The sequence below is a fragment of the Schistocerca nitens genome, chromosome 2 (genome assembly GCF_023898315.1).
Source record: "Schistocerca nitens isolate TAMUIC-IGC-003100 chromosome 2, iqSchNite1.1, whole genome shotgun sequence".
In the NCBI taxonomy this organism is placed as follows: domain Eukaryota; kingdom Metazoa; phylum Arthropoda; class Insecta; order Orthoptera; family Acrididae; genus Schistocerca; species Schistocerca nitens.
The window spans coordinates 860,606,247-860,627,348 of record NC_064615.1 but is presented as its reverse complement, the minus strand read 5'-3'; positions in this window follow the sequence as shown (position 1 = coordinate 860,627,348).

Here is a 21,102-nt window from a genome sequence, read left to right as displayed (position 1 = left end):
AAGAATCATTGTACTGGAATGTTCTGTAACTGTATATATACTGTATTTATTCTGGCCGGAGGCAGTTCGCTCCGCGCTCTTGTATGTGCAAGTTCTGAATAAACCTTCGTTAACTGAAGTTAGTGTTCGTCATTCATCTAATTACACCTTCTTATACGTGACAATGATAATAGATGTGTAAGTTGGTTAGCGCCCTTGTTAAAAGCAACATGCTGCGGAAACATGTCGCGCTTATAAATATTGGAAAATCAACGTGACTGAAGCTGAGAAATTTTTTGATGCTATAATCGCGGCGAGTTGCGGAGTCCTGGTGTTGAGCAGGCAGAAGCCGCGGGGTTCCTGTGAGCCGCGCGCTATACGTAGACGCGCCATAATGATGCCATCAGCTGAAGCACTACGTAGTACACTGCCCCACCACCCACTCTCTGACGTACACATCATTACAGAGCAAATGCATGAACAGGGAGCAGTCGTACTCACGGCAGAAGATAGTCTTGTCGATCATTAGCGTGATTGAGAGTTTGCGAGTTCTGCAGTGGATAATTGACCGGCAGCCTCGCGTGAAATGAATTAGCAGCGAGCAGCCACTGGTGGAGTGAGGCGTCCTAAAAAGCAGGTTTCTCGAGCCGCGTAATACACCGCCACGTGCCGGCGCTGGAGAGCATTCGGACGCCTGGGCATCGCTTTAAGCGAGTTACCACGGCGCTCCACACACCGACGTTCACTGTGGAGGTAGGTGTGCTGGGGAAGAGCAGGGCTGAGCGGCGCGCAGTGACACCGCAGTGCGGCGCAGAGTAATTGGGGGCGCGTGGCCAGCAGAACAAAGGGCGGTGCACAATCGCATCAGCCCGCGCTCGCCTCGAGGGCTCTCCAGGGGCTGCCGTCCTCGCTGTTTACAACACCAGCTGACGTCACGGGGTAAACACTGGCCGCAACCGTGGGAGCGCGATATTTGTTCGCGGCTTCCTCCTCCCCCTTGAGAGGACCCGTACTCTCCTACACCTTGAAACGCGTCAGTCAGATCCGTTTCATTTAATGAAACTCGACCGTGAGTATACTGTGTTCATCATAGTAATAAACCTGATGTAAACATTACACCGTTTATTCTTCCGCGTTTACTTCAATCTCATTGGATTTCGTGTAACGTGGAGCGGAAACCAAGCTGTATCCAGTACAGTCAAGTACGATCATAAGGATACGTTTCATGCTTTGTTGCACGCACATAGACTGAGCGATAATGCGAACAACAGCTTTACTGGCGCATACAACTTCGACAGCACTGGCCAGTCAGCTGGTCCAACTAAAGTGCAATGATGTGAGAGCTGCAGTTTAGACGTAAAAAGAGACGAACAGAGAAACAACTAGCTCCGAATTTCATTTAATTTTTTATAGAGAATGAAATAATACTCGGTAAATCTCCAGCACTACCGCACGCTTCTTACGTAATCAGACAGAAAACATAAAATGCTCTCGTTCTCACCTAATATAGTATTCTAATCAAAAACAAGAGTGATGAAGATTCCTAATTTAAACGCAACGTAATTTGCAAAAGCGCACTGAGGGGATTTCATCGTACTGTTGAATACTGAAGCCACTACAGGCATTAGTTACAGTTAGTCGTCTGGCAGTCCCTTAGCTCCTTCCTTATCTGAATCCGAGAAACACCTTACTGTTCTGGAAGTAACTATATTATGAGAAGGAAAGTTGCTACTCACCATACAGCGCAGATGCTGAGTCGCAGATAGGCAGAACAAAAAAATGTTCACACTTAAAGTTTTCGGCCAATGGCCTTTGTCAACAATAGACACACATACGCGCGCGCACACACACACACTCGCGCAAACGCAACTCACACGCACGACTGCAGTCTCAGGCAACTGACCCGGAAGTGTCATTTGCTACGTCGATAACGTGCCGATCAACAACCGAATCCACGAAGCCACCAAGGCTCCGCATTTCCTCCTCTTCTTTCATGACGTGCCATTCTAAACCCCGCCAGCGGTCGGCACTGACATGTGAAAAAGCTGCGCGCGTTTGTTCCAGTACGCCTAGCAGCTAAATAGTCTCGATGTTTTTCGCGAATAATCCCGTAACTTGTCTCCCGTTCAGTTATGTAGATTTTAAATTGTCGTGGTATAGTGACAAATGTAAAAATGCAACATTTGTATGGTGGGATCAATGCTGTGAAAATGGTTTTTTTCATGTTTCGACAACACTTATCACTCTCTTTCGTGTACGACTACATCTGTGGTATAAAACAATGGACGGAGTCCAAATAAGGAGTACTTGTTTTCTTATTTTTGTCCTACAAAATTAAAGTGTCGTGTTTTCTTAATTTAAGCAGCCTTTAATAATAACTCATAAAATATCGATAATTACTCGTAATTTATATTTGAAATGAAAACAGGAATTTCGTATGCAGTATGTAATTAGGAACAAGAAGACGTGCAGTATTCATAAAAGATGATGAATTTTAGAACTGCGAGGTGTAGGTATTTTAAACGGAACTAAAAGGAAAGGATGAGCAATACGGGGCTCGACCAAGCGATCCTTGATCTACCGGGCCTTATCATTCGACTACGCTACCAATTCCGCCATCCGTGTACTCCGCAATCGTACCTTAATTGTATCAAATACAGTACATCCGAAAACTTCCAAGCCGATCTTTTTTTTGCACATTTATGAAAACCATTTAGAACAATCTATTTCTCGGCACTTTTTGATCGTGTTCCACACGCGTTTTTCACTACAAAGCAGGAAGCAGACTCAGCCCTTTTCCAATTTCATGCTGCGTATTAACAGCGCAACCGTCAGAGCGCAACAGTACAGAGACTGCGACTATATACTATTTCTGAAATACAAACTACGTAGCTAAAGCACGATTAAGAAAACTTTGATGGCTGTTAATACATTAGAATATCTTAAAGTTTAATTTGTCGTAACTTACTAATAAGAGGTCTCATAAGTAAGCAGGACCTACTTCCAAGAGCGTAATAACACCACAGTACGTTTGCTATACCTTCTGACCAATCATTGTGTTTGAGTTTGTTTACATCAGGTTTATTCTTATGATGAGCAGAGTATTGTCTCAGAGATCGTTAACACCAGCTCACTGTATGTGATAGTAGCAAGTCTACGGAAGAGAAACGAACTGTTGTGCACAACTATGGGTATGCATGCGACAGCAAACGCTACCTAATATGTTCCAGAATGCTACGCGTAAAACTTGATTTTCTGACGCTCAGGCCTCGGATTCTATTGGTGATAAATGGCAGGGAATCCTTTTTATATTCAACAAAACGACCGGCTTAGTGGTCACACAGGATTGAAGTATGAATATTACACACATCCTCCTGCTTAGGCAAATGGGGCAAATTGGGTGGCTGCTTTTGCACTTGATGTGGTCTTGGTGAGACTTGTGGAGTCCAGTTCATGGGCGATTCCTCAGAAAAACCGCAAAAAGGGTTTTCCTAATATATTTTGCGCCGTCACCAGTGGACCAAGCATGCAAGACTCCAAGACAGCTACGCACAGAAAATGGCTGAAATTTTTACGATATATCCTAATACGATCTCGAATAATCTTGCAAGTATTATTGACAGCTTTATCCGTTTCCAAGGTACGGAGGTTCAAAGTTACCCTACTTCTACACGTAAAATCCGGTATGACACGAATTCTAAATAATAAATAACTGCTGCAAAGTGCTCAAATTTTAACGGTATATTCTTTAGGTATTTATTTAGAAGAGCCATCTCCCCGTTTTCAAAAATCTTTAAAAGTTGTCGAGAAACATCCAAAAAACTTTTTGGGTACCAAAACCCAGTTACGGATTCCGAGACGGGTACACAGAGCAAATGGTTGCAATGTTGACGATGTATACCTGAGATTCTGCTCTAGAAAAATCTCGGAAATTTTTTTCACATCTTTATCCGTTTCCGAATTAGAGAGGTTCAAAGTTACCCTACTTGTACACGTCAAATAGGCATGTAAAATCCGATATGAGGCGGAAACGTACTTTATAATTTGATATAGCACGGACAAATATGATGTTGTTGTTGTTGTGGTCTTCAGTCCTGAGACTGGTTTGATGCAGCTCTCCATGCTACTCTATCCTGTGCAAGCTTCTTCATCTCCCAGTACCTGCTGCAACCTACATCCTTCTGAATCTGCTTAGTGTATTGATCTCTTGGTCTCCCTCTACGATTTTTACCCTCCACGCTGCCCTCCAATGCTAAATTTGTGATCCCTTGATGCCTCAAAACATGTCCTACCAACCGATCCCTTCTTCTAGTCAAGTTGTGCCACAAACTTCTCTTCTCCCCAATCCTATTCAATACCTCCTCATTAGTTACGTGATCTACCCACCTTATCTTCAGCATTCTTCTGTAGCACCACATTTCGAAAGCTTCTATTCTCTTCTTGTCCAAACTGGTTATCGTCCATGTTTCACTTCCATACATGGCTACACTCCATACAAATACTTTCAGAAACCACTTCCTGACACTTAAATCTATACTCGATGTTAACAAATTTCTCTTCTTCAGAAACGATTTCCTTGCCATTGCCAGTCTACATTTTATATCCTCTCTAGTTCGACCATCATCAGTTATTTTACTCCCTAAATAGCAAAACTCCTTTACTACTTTAAGTGTCTCATTTCTTAATCTAATCCCCTCAGCGTCACCCGATTTAATTTGACTACATTCCATTATCCTCGTTTTGCTTTTGTTGATGTTCATCTTATATCCTCCTTTCAAGACACTGTCCATTCCGTTCAACTGCTCTTCCAAGTCCTTTGCTGTCTCTGACAGAATTACAATGTCATCGGCGAACCTCAAAGTTTTTACTTCTTCTCCATGAATTTTAATACCTACTCCGAATTTTTCTTTTGTTTCCTTTACTGCTTGCTCAATATACAGATTGAATAACATCGGGGACAGGCTACAACCCTGTCTCACTCCTTTCCCAACCACTGCTTCCCTTTCATGCCCCTCGACTCTTATAACTGCCATCTGGTTTCTGTACAAATTGTAAATAGCCTTTCGCTCCCTGTATTTTACCCCTGCCACCTTCAGAATTTGAAAGAGAGTATTCCAGTTAACGTTGTCAAAAGCTTTCTCTAAGTCTACAAATGCTAGAAACGTAGGTTTGCCTTTTCTTAATCTTTCTTCTAAGATAAGTCGTAAGGTTAGTATTGCCTCACGTGTTCCAACATTTCTACGGAATCCAAACTGATCTTCCCCGAGGTCCGCTTCTACCAGTTTTTCCATTCGTCTGTAACGAATTCGTGTTAGTAATTTGCAGCTGTGACTTATTAAACTGATAGTTCGGTAATTTTCACATCTGTCAACACCTGCTTCCTTTGGTATTGGAATTATTATATTCTTCTTGAAGTCTGTGGGTATTTCGCCTGTCTCATACATCTTGCTCACCAGATGGTAGAGTTTTGTCATGACTGGCTCTCCCAAGGCCATCAGTAGTTCTAATGGAATGTTGTCTACTCCCGGGGCCTTGTTTTGACTCAGGTCTTTCAGTGCTCTGTCAAACTCTTCACGCAGTATCTTATCTCCCATTTCATCTTCATCTACATCCTCTTCTATTTCCATAATACTGTCCTCAAGTACATCGCCCTTGTATAAACCCTCTATATACTCCTTCCACCTTTCTGCCTTCCCTTCTTTGCTTAGAACTGCGTTGCCATCTGAGCTCTTGATATTCATACAAGTGGTTCTCTTCTCTCCAAAGGTCTCTTTAATTTTCCTGTAGGCAGTATCTATCTTACCCCTAGTGAGTCAAGCCTCTACATCCTTACATTTGTCCTCTAGCCATCCCTGCTTAGCCATTTTGCACTTTCTGTCGATCTCATTTTTGAGACGTTTGTATTCCCTTTTGCCTGCTTCATTTACTGCATTTTTATATTTTCTCCTTTCATCAATTAAATTCAATATTTCTTCTGTTACCCAAGGATTTCTACTAGCCCTCGTCTTTTTACCTACTTGATCCTCTGCTGCCTTCACTACTTCATCCCTCAGAGCTACCCATTCTTCTTCTACTGTATTTCTTTCCCCCATTCCTGTCAATTGTTCCCTTATGCTCTCTCTGAAACTCTCTACAACCTCTGGTTCTTTCAGTTTATCCAGGTCCCATCTCCTTAAATTCTCACCTTTTTGCAGTTTCTTCAGTTTCAATCTGCAGTTCATAACCAATAGATCGTGGTCAGAATCCACATCTGCCCCTGGAAATGTCTTACAATTTAAAACCTGGTTCCTAAATCTTTGTCTTACCATTATATAATCTATCTGATACCTATTAGTATCTCCAGGATTCTTCCAGGTATACAACCTTCTTTTATGATTCTTGAACCAAGTGTTAGCTATGAATATGATGTAAAGTGTCCCTATTATCATCTGAGAACCCCATGTTGTAGTACTGAAGTATATGCAATTTTTTTCTCGTGTAAAATCCAGCCTGAGTGGAACTAAAAGTGAAACTAACGCCTCTTAATTTGGCCAGGAAAGAAAACGAGGAAGGGCTAGATCAATGGGGATTTGGCACAAATCTGTCACTGGTACAACATACAAATTTATTTTGTACAGACTGAACTACATTAAAGCCAATTAGGAATTTAATTAAACAACAATTAATTTGAATACTGAACAATAATCAGTGATGGCATAAAATGTCAATTACGACTCGTTCCTAAAAAAACGGGTCTTAACAGACGGTCCTCAAACGGCAAAAAATATTTTTTACGTGATGTAGTTACAAATTCATCATTTTTTGATTTTTCTCTTTACTTGTACTGTGAAACCTTGCTTCTTCCCAGATATCATGATTTTAGGTCAACGGAGGTACTGAATAGCTCTTGATGAGTGACTTCGCGAGCATCAAAATATGTGACATAAACCGCCAAATGTTTGACTGCATCGAATTTGAAGCTTGAATTTTCAACCCGGTCAAGGGGCCATACACTTCGGTATACGCCATACATTTCAGTTTGATACTTTTACCCGTTCCTGAGAAGAAGGGGTCTTAAGAGACGGACGGACAGACGGACCCTTTAAGGATCCTGTTTTGACCGATTCAGGTCTGAAAGCCTAAAACGATCCAGATGAACCAGAATCAATAAGGGGTGCAAAAACATTCACCACCTTGTCGATTATTACTGATTTCGCCGTCTTTCAACCACTTTCCATAGATTCTCACGACAGTAGAACGCGGACAGCCACCCGTGGAACACCGCCAGGTGGCATTCTGTTTCGCGGTTGACAGTGGGCACAATATTTTGCCTCATTAGTGCGTACCGTGAATAATTACTGTACAGTGAAAGGAGAGAAAATTTCATAGCATTTCAAAACGAATCCAAATCTTTACTAAGTGAAAACAACGTCAAGGCAATACCACACTACAGTTAACACGGAACGGAGGAGTTGCTTCCCTGACGTAAATGGATCATTTTATGCTAGCAGAACTTCTCCGCACGAATCGACACAGATACCGCAAGCTAAGAACATCTGAAGCTCAGCGTTCCCTGTTCGTTTTCTAGATCCAGAAGACAGTGTACTCTGAGGTGACAAAAGTCGTCGGATAGCGATATGCACATACAAAAATGACGGTAGTTCTTATGATCTTCAGTCCAGAGACTGGTTTGATGCAGCTCTCCATGCTACTCTATCCTGTGCAAGATTTTTCATCTCCAAGTACCTACTGCAACCTACATCCTTCTGAATCTACTTAGAGTTTTCATCTCTTGGTCTCCCTCTACGATTTTTACCCTCCATTCTTCCCTCCAATACTAAACTGGTGATCCCTTGATGCCTCAGAACGTGTCCTACCAACCGATCCCTTCTTCTAGTCAAGTTGTGCCACAAACTCCTCTTCTCCCCAATTCTATTCAGTGCCTCCTCATTAGTTACAAGATCTACCCATCTAATCATCAGCATTCTTCTGTAGCACCACATTTCGAAAGCTTCTATTCTCTTCTTGTCCAAACTATTTATCGTCCATGTTTCACTTCCATACATGGCTACACTCCATACAAATACTTTCAGAAACAACTTCCTGCCACTTAAATCTATACTCGATGTTAACAAATTTCTCTTCCTCACAAACGCTTTCCTTGTCATTACCAGTCTACATTTAATATCCTCTCTACTTCGACCATCATCAGTTATTTTGCTCCCCAAATAGCAAAACTCCTTTAAGTGTCTCATTTCCAAATCTAATTCCCTCAGCATCACCAGACTTAATTCGACTACATTCCGTTATCCTCGTTTTGCTTTTGTTGATGTTCATCTTATATTCTCCTTTCAAGACACTATCCATTCCATTCAACTGCTCTTCTAAGTCCTTTGCTGTCTCTGACAGAATTACAATGTCATCGTCAAACCTCAAAGTTTTTATTTCTTCTCCATGAATTTTAATTCCTACTCCGAATTTTTCTTTTGCTTCCTTCACTGCTTGCTCAATATACAGATTGAATAACATCGGGGACATGCTGCAACCCTGTCTCACTCCCTTCCCAACCCCTGCTTCCTTTTCATGCACCTCGACACACATAACTGGCAACTGGTTTCTTTACAAATTGTAAATAGCCTTTCGCTCCCTGTATTTGACCCCTGAAACCTTCAGAATTTGAAAGTGAGTATTCCAGTCAACATTGTCAAAAGCTTTCTCGAAGTCTACAAATGCTATAAAAGTAGGTTTGCCTTTTCTTAATCTGTCTTCTAAGATAAATCGTATTGCCTCGCGTGTTCCAACATTTAGACGGAATCCAAACTGATCCTTTTCAAGGTCGGCTTCCACCAGTTTTTCCATTCGTCTGTACAGAATTCGTGTCAGTATTTTGCAGCCATGACTTATGAAACTGATAGTTCGGTAATTTTCACAGCTGTCAAGACCTGCTGTCGTTGGGATTGGAATTATTATATTCTTCTTGAAGTCTGTGGGTATTTCGCCTGTCTCATACATCTTGCTCACCAGATGGTAGAGTCTTGTCAGGACTGGCTCTCCCAAGGCTATCAGTAGTTCTAATTCAATGAAGGCCGTCAGTAGTTCCAATGGAATGTTGTCTACTCCCCGGCCTTGTTTCGACTTCAATCTTTCAGTGCTCTGTCAAATTCTTCACCCTGTATCATATCTCCCATTTCATCTTCACCTACGTCATCTTCCATTTCCATAATATTACCGTCAAGTACGTCGCCCTTGTATAGACCCTCTATGTACTCCTTCCACCTTTATGCTTTCCCTTCTTTGCTTAGAACCGGTTTTCCACGTGAACTCTTGGTATTGATGTAGGTAGTTCTCTTGTCTCCAAAGGTCTCTTTAATTTTCCTGTAGCCTGTGTCTATCTTACCTCTGGTGATATATGCCTGTACATCCTTACTTTTGTCCTCTAGCCATCCCTGCTTAGCCATTTTGCACTTCCTGTCGATGTCATTTTTGTACAAGGTATAAAAAGACAGTGTACTTAAGGGACAGTCTTTTGTGCTGAGCTGATACACGCGACAAGGTTTACGACGTCGTTATGGCCGTGAATTAACAGACTTTGAACGCGGAATCGTCGTTGGAGTTAGACTCATGGGACATTCCTTTCGGAAATCGTTAAGGAATTCAATATTCCGAGATCCACTCTGTCAAGAATGTGCCGAGAATACGAAATATCAGGTTTGCCTTTCACCACGCACAACGCAGTGGCCGGCGGCATTCACTTGACGACTGAGGGGAGCTGCGTTTGTGTAGTGTTGTCAGAGGTAACAGACAAGCAACGCTGCATGAAATAACCGCAGAAATAAAATTTGGGGTTAATCGGCTATGGCAGCAGACAAACGACGCTAGTGCCTTTGCTAACAGCTCGTCAATGCCTGAAGCGCCTCTCCTGGGCTCGTGACCATATTGGTTGGACCCTAGACGACTGGAAAAGCGTGACCTGGTCAGATGAATCCCAGTTTCAGCTTGCGAGGGTTAATGATAAGGTTCGAGTGTGCCGCAGGCTCGCACGAAGCCATGGTTCCAAGTAGTCAACAAGGCACTGTGCAAGACGGTGGTGGCTCCATAAAGGTGTGGGATGAGTTTACATAGAATGGACTGGGTCCTCTGGTCCAACTGAACCGATCATTGACTGAAAATGGTTGTGTTCGGCTACTTGGAGACCATTTGCAGCTATTCATGAACTTCTCATGACAATGCGCCATGTCACCGGGCCACAACCGTTGGCAATTGGTTTGAAGAACGTTTTGGACAATTCGAGAGAATGATTTGGACACTCAGATCACACGACATGAATCCCATTGAATTTTTTTGGGACATAATTGAGAGTTCAGTTTGTGCATGAAAGCCTGCACCGGCAACACTTTCGCAATTATGGACGGCTACAGAGGCAGCATGGCCCAATGTTTCTGCAGGGAACTTCCAACGACTTGTTGAGTGCATGCCACGTCGAGCTGCTGCACTACGCCGGGTAAAAGTTGGTGCGACACGATATTAGGAGGCGGCAGGGGTGGCCAAGCGGTTCTAGGCGCTACAATCTGGAACCGCGCGACCGCTACGGTCGCAGGTTCGAATCCTGCCTCGGGCATGGGTGTGTGTGATGTCCTTAGCTTAGTTAGGTTTAAGTAGTTCTAAGTCTAGGGGACTGATGAAATTAAGTCCCATAGTGCTTAGAGCCATTTGAACCATTTTTGATATTAGGAGATATACCACGACTTTTATTAAGTTGGTGTAACAGAAATGTTGAGTGACGGTATATCGAAGCAAGTACGCTAGTAGTTTGAACACTTCGTCTAAAATAAAGTGAGCGAAGGGGTGCAGCGGTTAAGTCGTTCAACTAGCATTAGAAATGCACTTAAGTTCTAATAACCGTCAAGTCAATCAGATTTGTTCGCCTTCGTCGCTGAGTGGTCGGCGTGGCTGACTACCACGTGGAGGTCTCGCCTTTAATTCCCGCTACTGCCACAGGTTTTTCCTTGGTAGGGAGACTGGAAGGAGGTCCGCTCAGTCTCGTCATGCCATCTGAGGAGCTCCTTGAATGAAAAGTATCGAACCTCTGAAAGGAAAGGACAAGATCCATTTCAATTCCCATACTCATTCCATCCGAGCTCGTGTTCCGTCTGTAATTACTTTCTGGCGAGTGGAACGTTCCATAATCTTCCTTCCTAAGATTGTACTTGTCAGCCTTCTCTTTTAAATTTCGTATTTCGACTTCTCTAATATTGTGATTACCTGACTTGTTCAGTCGGTGCAGGAGGTGATCTATGAATTTGTGCTGCAGTCTTACGTATCTGTCAAGATCGCTATGTTAATACATTTCTTATTTCTAACTTTTTGGTGGTAAGTTCCAATGGGACCATACTGCTGAGGTCATCGGCCCTGTGCTTACACTCTACTTCATCTAACGTAAACTATTTTACGCTAAGGACAACACACATATCCATGCCGAGGGAGGTCTCGAACCTCCGATGGGGGAGACGCGCGAACCCTGGAAAGGCTCCTCGGACCGCGCTGCTACCCCGACGTTACTGGATTTCGGCAGTATAAAGTGCTATCCTCAGATATATAAGAAGATAAAGAAAATTAAGGTTACTGGTGTCAAGCAGTATAAAAACACAATGGGCATACACAAAAATTCAGTGAGAAAAATTTTAAACACCGTTAAATCCAGAAAGTGGTAGTTACAGCATACAACGATTTACACCTCTATGTTCCATTAATAATGTACAAAATGCTCTCATATAAATCTATTGATATGGAGCCGGGTATACAACAATTAATACATGTAGTAAGTAAAATTAAATAAAAGCATAGCACAAGGAAGTTGAGGCATTACAGTAACATGCCAGATGTGTCACCATACTACACTCCTGGAAATGGAAAAAAGAACACATTGACACCGGTGTGTCAGACCCACCATACTTGCTCCGGACACTGCGAGAAGGCTGTACAAGCAATGATCACACGCACGGCACAGCTGACACACCAGGAACCGCGGTGTTGGCCGTCGAATGGCGCTAGCTGCGCAGCATTTGTGCACCGCCGCCGTCAGTGTCAGCCAGTTTGCCGTGGCATACGGAGCTCCATCGCAGTCTTTAACACTGGTAGCATGCCGCGACAGCGTGGACGTGAACCGTATGTGCAGTTGACGGACTTTGAGCGAGGGCGTATAGTGGGCATGCGGGAGGCCGGGTGGACGTACCGCCGAAATGCTCAACACGTGGGGCGTGAGGTCTCCACAGTACATCGATGTTGTCGCCAGTGGTCGGCGGAAGGTGCACGTGCCCGTCGACCTGGTACCGGACCGCAGCGACGCACGGATGCACGCCAAGACCGTAGGATCCTACGCAGTGCCGTAGGGGACCGCACCGCCACTTCCCAGCAAATTAGGGACACTGTTGCTCCTGGGGTATCGGCGAGGACCATTCGCAACCGTCTCCATGAAGCTGGGCTACGGTCCCGCACACCGTTAGGCCGTCTTCCGCTCACGCCCCAACATCGTGCAGCCCGCCTCCAGTGGTGTCGCGACAGGCGTGAATGGAGGGACGAATGGAGACGTGTCGTCTTCAGCGATGAGAGTCGCTTCTGCCTTGGTGCCAATGATGGTCGTATGCGTGTTTTGCGCCGTGCAGGTGAGAGCCACAATCAGGACTGCATACGACCGAGGCACACAGGGCCAACACCCGGCATCATGGTGTGGGGAGCGATCTCCTACACTGGCCGTACACCACTGGTGATCGTCGAGGGGACACTGAATAGTGCACGGTACATCCAAACCGTCATCGAACCCATCGTTCTACCATTCCTAGACCGGCAAGGGAACTTGCTGTTCCAACAGGACAATGCACGTCCGCATGTATCCTGTGCCACCCAACGTGCTCTAGAAGGTGTAAGTCAACTACCCTGGCCAGCAAGGTCTCCGGATCTGTCCCCCATTGAGCATGTTTGGGACTGGATGAAGCGTCGTCTCCGCGGTCTGCACGTCCAGCACGAACGCTGGTCCAACTGAGGCGCCAGGTGGAAATGGCATGGCAAGCCGTTCCACAGGACTACATCCAGCATCTCTACGATCGTCTCCATGGGAGAATAGCAGCCTGCATTGCTGCGAAAGGTGGATATACACTGTACTAGTGCCGACATTGTGCATGCTCTGTTGCCTGTGTCTATGTGCCTGTGGCTCTGTCAGTGTGATCATGTGATGTATCTGACCCCAGGAATGTGTCAATAAAGTTTCCCCTTCCTGGGACAATGAATTCACGGTGTTCTTATTTCAATTTCCAGGAGTGTATTTACAAATACGAATGGCACGAACACATATCACATAAGGCCGTTTCCTGGTTTAACGTCATGTTAGCTACGGCTGAATAATTGACGAGTAGACCTAACGTCCAATGCAGGTGCTGAGAGATACCACCAGATGGCGGCCCGCACAGCATGATGTCAAATAGTAAGTGTTTCCCATTGATATTAACAAAGGTAATTTGTCATCGGTATAGTACACGCAGTATTAACAAATTACGTCAGACAAGAAATATAATAGAAATGCCTTTAGAGGAATACTACGCAGTCTACATTTTCCGAGAAACAAATAGGATTTTACCTTATGGGTCGGTTTCGCTGCATGCGAAGGATGACTAAATTAGCAGTTGTATAACAGGAAACTGTAAAACAAGCTGCTACGCCCTGTAAGGTGGCAGTATAAAATACGTTTATATATAGAAACAAATTTTTTTTAGAGCACATACATCTATTTATGTTGTCGTCCATCCTTCCTCTCATTATGTTCCGATACGGGATGTAGAAATCGCAGCAATTCGACTATTGTGTGTAGTCAACGTTGTTTGAAGAAAACAGATGGGACGCCCCTTCCCCCACCCCACACCCGCTGTGAACGGGTAGCAGCGGGTCCTTCCCTCAGGCTCTGCGTCGGAAGTTTTCATTATGCTGAAAATGTGGAGCGCTGTAATTTATTACTCGTCACACAATAAAGAAGTTAATTAGTCCTTTCTAACGGTGCTAACAATGACAACTGGAGGGAGACTCGGAATTTGATTTTGTCTGGCCACCGATATTAGTGCACGTAATCAGACATCCACATCGTCAGCTGCGTTTCGTTCCAACGGGCTACCTGAAAACCCACTCGGAAAGGCAGTAGGCCACACAGGTCTGACCAATAAAACAAACGTTGCTGTGTAAGAGTAGCATCTGAATCTCATTTAAAGTCCAGTTGCTGTATTTATCGTCGTACCGCCATCTACTCGTACCCCTACAGTTCCTGTTTTAACTTATTCTACTTACGAGGATTATAATAAATTGGTTGAAGTATAATGACAGGAAATAAGCGTCCATCAACATTGTATATTCATACGGGAAATATATTCGCAATTGCGAATATGAACCGTCATTGGCTGTGGGCTAAATGTCAGAACACAAACTGGTTCTCAAATGGCTCTAAGCATTATGGGACTTATCATCTGAAGTCATCAGTCCCTTAGACTTAGAACTATTTAAACCTAACTAACCTACGGATATTACACACATCCACGCCAGAGGCAGGATTCGAACCTGCCACCGTAGCAGCAGCAGCGCGGTTCCAGGCTGAAGCGCCTAGAACCGCTCGGTCACAACGGCCGGCATACAAACTGGTGACGGATTTGTTAAATTTTCCCCGTTCTGGTTTATAATTTTACTAAATAGCCTAACGACAATAAGTTCACAGCAACATGTCATTTCCGGTGGCAGTTCATCCTCCTTAAGTGACGTTTCGACATTATTCATGATGCATTGTTTAAAGGTGAAGAACTTCGGTGATTTGGGCCTCCAAATTTGCTTTGTCTAAGAAAGAATGTTGCACCAAGGCATTTGCAATTAATCCTGGCACAACCTAGATTTTCATACGATTCTTCCCTGTCGCCGTAACGACTCACAATCCTGTCTAATAATTTCGTCTAATGCCATAGAATGGAGCCTTTCTACGTTTATACTTCTACTTTCCAAAAATGAGATGAAAGATCCTATCGTTCAAGGCGGTAATTGCAGGGCAGCATGAGTTTTAACGCTTTGGCAAAGCCTGTGAAAGTGTGCGGTATCAAATATCGATACGAAACTACCGCTGTTTCCACTTCAGAAACACTGGCCGAGCGCGTGCATGCATGCATATCCAAAGGAACATTGCTACCCAAGAGCGTGTCCTGAATCACAGCCGTGTGCGGCGGATTTTACATTGGCAAGTACTCTATCCATATAATCTCCAGAGAGTGCAAGCCCTCAACAATGCCGACCATTCCGAAACAGAAATTCTGCCAATGGGTGCAACAACAGTGTTCCAGGAATCCTCTGTTTGTAAGCAGTATTCTGTTCACGGCTGAGGCTGGATTTACCCGTGACAGTATTTTTAACTACCGTAACTGTCACATTTCTGCCGATGTCAGTCCAAAAGCAACACACGAATCATATCAGCAGCGTTGTTCGTTGAACGTCTGGGCAGGACTGCTCAGAGGCCACATAATTGGACCACACGTCCTATTAGAGCATGCGGTTTCTGCGGACTGTACTTCCAGAAGCACATTATGATGTCTCACTGAACAAACGCCTGAACGTGTGGTTCCCACCTAGGACGCACAGTCAACATTGGATAGGCAGAGGAAGACCTATGCTGCGGCCTCCAACGTCTCGGAATTTAAATCCCGTGGATTTCTGTGTATGGGATCATGCCAAAAGTCTGGTCTACGCTAAAGAGGAATTACGCTTGCGGACTGAAGCAACCTTTCAGCGTTTACAGAATTCTCCAGGACTGCCTGACAGGATTCGCCACTCATTTCAGAGACGAGTTAGAGATGCCATGTGTTCCTAGGCACTGAGTAACCGCAACAGAAAATGTGTTGTATCTCGACAACGGTTGATTTTGTGGACCCATGTTTATTGCAGATTTTTAGCTACCTATGGCGTGTACTTTCCATGTGTGAATCATTGACCATCACTTCTGAAAGAACTTGTATAATTATGGCTGTAATGAATGATATATCGTATCAGCAGACTACTAATGGACCCACTCCATTACTACAAAGAGATTCTATTCGCATGTCGATCCAAATACACTCCTGGAAATTGAAATAAGAACACCGTGAATTCATTGTCCCAGGAAGGGGAAACTTTATTGACTCATTCCTGGGGTCAGATACATCACATGATCACACTGACAGAACCACAGGCACATAGACACAGGCAACAGAGCATGCACAATGTCGGCACTACTACAGTGTATATCCACCTTTCGCAGCAATGCAGGCTGCTATTCTCCCATGGAGACGATCATAGAGATGCTGGATGTAGTCCTGTGGAACGGCTTGCCATGCCATTTCCACCTGGCGTCTCAGTTGGACCAGCGTTCGTGCTGGACGTGCAGACCGCGTGAGACGACGCTTCATCCAGTCCCAAACATGCTCAATGGGGGACAGATCCGGAGATCTTGCTGGCCAGGGTAGTTGACTTACACCTTCTAGAGCACGTTGGGTGGCACAGGATACATGCGGACGTGCATTGTCCTGTTGGAACAGCAAGTTCCCTTGCCGGTCTAGGAATGGTAGAACGATGGGTTCGATGACGGTTTGGATGTACCGTGCACTATTCAGTGTCCCCTCGACGATCACCAGTGGTGTACGGCCAGTGTAGGAGATCGCTCCCCACACCATGATGCCGGGTGTTGGCCCTGTGTGCCTCGGTCGTATGCAGTCCTGATTGTGGCGCTCACCTGCACGGCGCCAAACACGCATACGACCATCATTGGCACCAAGGCAGAAGCGACTCTCATCGCTGAAGACGACACGTCTCCATTCGTCCCTCCATTCACGCCTGTCGCGACACCACTGGAGGCGGGCTGCACGATGTTGGGGCGTGAGCGGAAGACGGCCTAACGGTGTGCGGGACCGTAGCCCAGCTTCATGGAGACGGTTGCGAATGGTCCTCGCCGATACCCCAGGAGCAACAGTGTCCCTAATTTGCTGGGAAGTGGCGGTGCGGTCCCCTACGGCACTGCGTAGGATCCTACGGTCTTGGCGTGCATCCGTGCGTCGCTGCGGTCCGGTCCCAGGTCGACGGGCACGTGCACCTTCCGCCGACCACTGGCGACAACATCGATGTACTGTGGAGACCTCACGCCCCACGTGTTGACCAATTCGGCGGTACGTCCACCCGGCCTCCCGCATGCCCACTATACGCCCTCGCTCAAAGTCCGTCAACTGCACATACGGTTCACGTCCACGCTGTCGCGGCATGCTACCAGTGTTACAGACTGCGATGGAGCTCCGTATGCCACGGCAAACTGGCTGACACTGACGGCGGCGGTGCACAAATGCTGCGCAGCTAGCGCCATTCGACGGCCAACACCGCGGTTCCTGGTGTGTCCGCTGTGCAGTGCGTGTGATCATTGCTTGTACAGCCCTCTCGCAGTGTCCGGAGCAAGTATGGTGGGTCTGACACACCGGTGTCAATGTGTTCTTTTTTCCATTTCCAGGAGTGTATGCTGACACCACTCCTTAGACCCAAGAGTGGTGTGTAAAATAACCCAATGTAGTGCGAGATTGCTCAACTAAACAAAGACAAGTTTCGACATTTTCTGTTAAGAACTAACACAGACGGTCGTGCCATCACCGAAACTTTATTAAAATCCAAAGAACCGCTCACACTCCCGAGCTACTCTGTCGTTTGAGATGAAGTTACGGCGGTGCACCGTTGTTGGTAAAACATAATCCACTTTTCCGTTGTCACTACTGGCACTCAGCGTGTTACATTGCACATTGCAAATGGTGGTTATCCACTTTCGAAACGAAGACCTTCCCCTGAATATAGACCTCAACATACAAAGCACCAAACGGCAGACTATCCAAACAACAGTTAGCAACAATAATAGACTCGTCTGATCAACCCCTTCTGCTACTAAGTGATTTTAACAGCCACCACAGGCTGTGGGGCTGCAGAGAAGCTAACGAAGTGGGAAAAATATTAGAGAATGTACTAGGTCCAGAAAACATTATAATACTACATGACGGCTCAACAGAGCGAATAGACCGATAAAACGAAGTCCCGACAGCAGTAGACTTGAGCACTGATGATCCCGAAAGGAGTATAGAGTCTTAGTACTGCCTATCAATGAGGTACCATAAATCTCATACCTCAGACAGGACATAAGAGGACTAACCACAGGCCATCGCCCTGTTAGTGGGAAACAAAGTGACACAGTTCTCAAGGAACGAAGGCAAGCATTGAGAAAATACAAAACCCTCTCTAATCCTACGAACTTTGTTGATCTTAAGAAAGCAAAAGCTACAGCCAGGAAGACATTCAAGGAAAAAATAACAGTGGCAAAATTTATGTAAAGAAACACAATTAACAAGGATATGGAATATAATAAGGAACAAAAAGGCGGTCTCACAATGGACATGCACACATCTCCACATCCCAACGAACTTTCGGAATCTTTCTTGTGTATGAAAGCCCCACCTGACGTATCGGGCAAGGAAGACGAGGCTGAATTTGAAGATGACCATAATTACACAAACCTTCTCGTTGGAAGAGCTCCAGAGCGCTCTCTCACCAGCGAAAAGCACTGGACCTGGCCCGGCTTATACTGACTACCCAGTGCTGACGCATCTCTCACAAAAGAAAACTGCTGCTGCTGAAAATTTACAATAGCGTATGGATACAAAATATCAACAGAGGTTTGCTGAAAACGTGAATAATTATCCAGGGCAGGTTTTGATTCAGGTAAACATCAAGCAACGCATTACTGCCGGCGATAAGATAGCGCTGTAACTCATAAGTAATACGATAGCGCGGCACGAACGAGGTAGCCTTGACCTCGAGTGTCGGGTTATTCTTCAAGTGTCAGGTTACACCTGAGAAAAGTAGGTGAATTATATTCACGGTAAATCAGGGGAACTCCCGTCCTACCCACACACCTGAGACAACTGTATGATATATATTCAACATTATGACGTAACTTGATACCAATCACATGGTCGCCAGGCACTTTTGTAGGTTACTTTCAAGGTCAGTATGTAACGTGGTGCACCACCCATGTGTCTTGGGCAATAAGATTGACGGGAAAATAAAGGTCATCCCCTCCCCACAACTTTCTCTCAGGAAGAAATAAGATTCATACTCCCCTCCTCCTCCTCTTCCTTTATAAATGGAACAAATGCGAGTGCGGCACCGGTCTTGCGCTGAGCACCATAGGAGGAAGATCAGGTATGTTATGAACAAAATTATCATTAACATTATTTTTTATATCAATAGTTCAATTGCATATGGTAGTGAGAGGGTCTGGACATAATAACTATGATCTAGCAAATTAAGTTATTGTTTACTAACAAAATTTCTTTTTGCAATGCAATAATTGTTGTTTCTTAACTTTCTTCTATAGTTTTATTTACAGAGCTGTTTTACAGCCATTGAGTATTTTTGCTGACGACTTATATTCATTGCCAATACTATCAGGTATAATTATAATCTGAAAACAAATAGAGAGAAGAACCTACATAGCACACACAATTTCAGTGCACTCATAGTGTACAATCAAACACGCATACTCATACACACACCTACGACAAACGGTTCGTCCAACCACTCTGTATAAACAACCACTATTTACAAATAAATAACGATGCACATGCACATAGTGTGAGTAAGATTCGTGATCCCATCTTCACAGACCAACCTTTTGTCGCCATGGCACAACAGGCCAACTTTAAGCTGCAGTACAATATGTATTTCATGGCTTCATGATGGAAAGACTGCTTGGCACATCACATCATATGCGGAGCGGCGCTAACTGCCTCAAGCAGGCACCCTCTGTAATCCTCTGTCGTGAGAGCCTTCAGACTGGATTATACCAGTTGCAGAAGTATCTAACCGGAATTTGGTTTGCAATAACTACACGTCTGTTTGAACTGATAAACAATATTTTATTCAAAATAATCTCCTTTGCTACTTATACATTTCTCCCATTTCTCCGACAGACTATGAATGCCGCGCCAAAATGAGAGGCACCCACATGCCTTGCTCCTACTGTGGCATCAAGCAGTCAGGCCTGCAAGATGAGTGGTCTGCCACGCGAGTGGATTCATCCTTATCTGTCGAGTAACATGAACTCTAGTACTCACAATAAAGTTACAAATTATCCTCCTGTATGAATAATGCGCAACGGAAACGCACATCTGACTATCAGTGATTTACAGAACTCTGACTGTTCACTACGCACTGGCAATACCACATTTTCTTTTTGTCTTTTATTTAACGGCTTTTATCAATACGTGGCCACCGCACTGAATATGAATGGCGCACACATTATAAATTCGGGACATCATGACAACATACAATTCGAAGGAAAAGTCCACCAATCTTTTTCTTTTCACTATCTTATTTATTCCGATAAATTCTATAACCTAAACACACAAATTCTATAACCTACAAAATAACACATGAGAATGCGCCCAGTGGGCATGGCTTTACATTGGTGATTCTCTACCTTATGGTCTCGTAATTATTTAACGCTACAGTGCACTTTCTGGATAGGATGGTGGATCTTTTATTATATCTCACACTTCGACTCTCACAATCATCATCACGAAACTTTCCTCCAGATCGAGCGGTACAGAAGGAACAAGCATAACCCGCTAATCTTTTGAAACTACCTTGCTACTCTCCCATGCAAACCACACATACCCAAATTACATGACATACACCACACTACAACATGGAATACAATACAATAAATAGTCACAACACTATCACTTTCAGCTTTCCCACTTCAATTAGTATTTATCCCAGTTTCACACGACACTGCCCCACTTTGTAATTCTACTTTCCTACTATGAACTCTGGAGATATATGCACGTCTTCCGGTGCAATGCAAGCCAAGTGGCGTTGCTGGATAGACGGCCGACTCACCTTGCATCTCTCTCAGAGTTTGAATCTAGCGTCACACGGAATCATATCACGCAAAGTAATTTTAAGAACATATTCATCACACACGCGAGTCCTCAACTGATACCATGGACGAGTACTTCTCTTTATCCTTTGTCTCATACACAGATTGAGACTCACACAGTACTCACC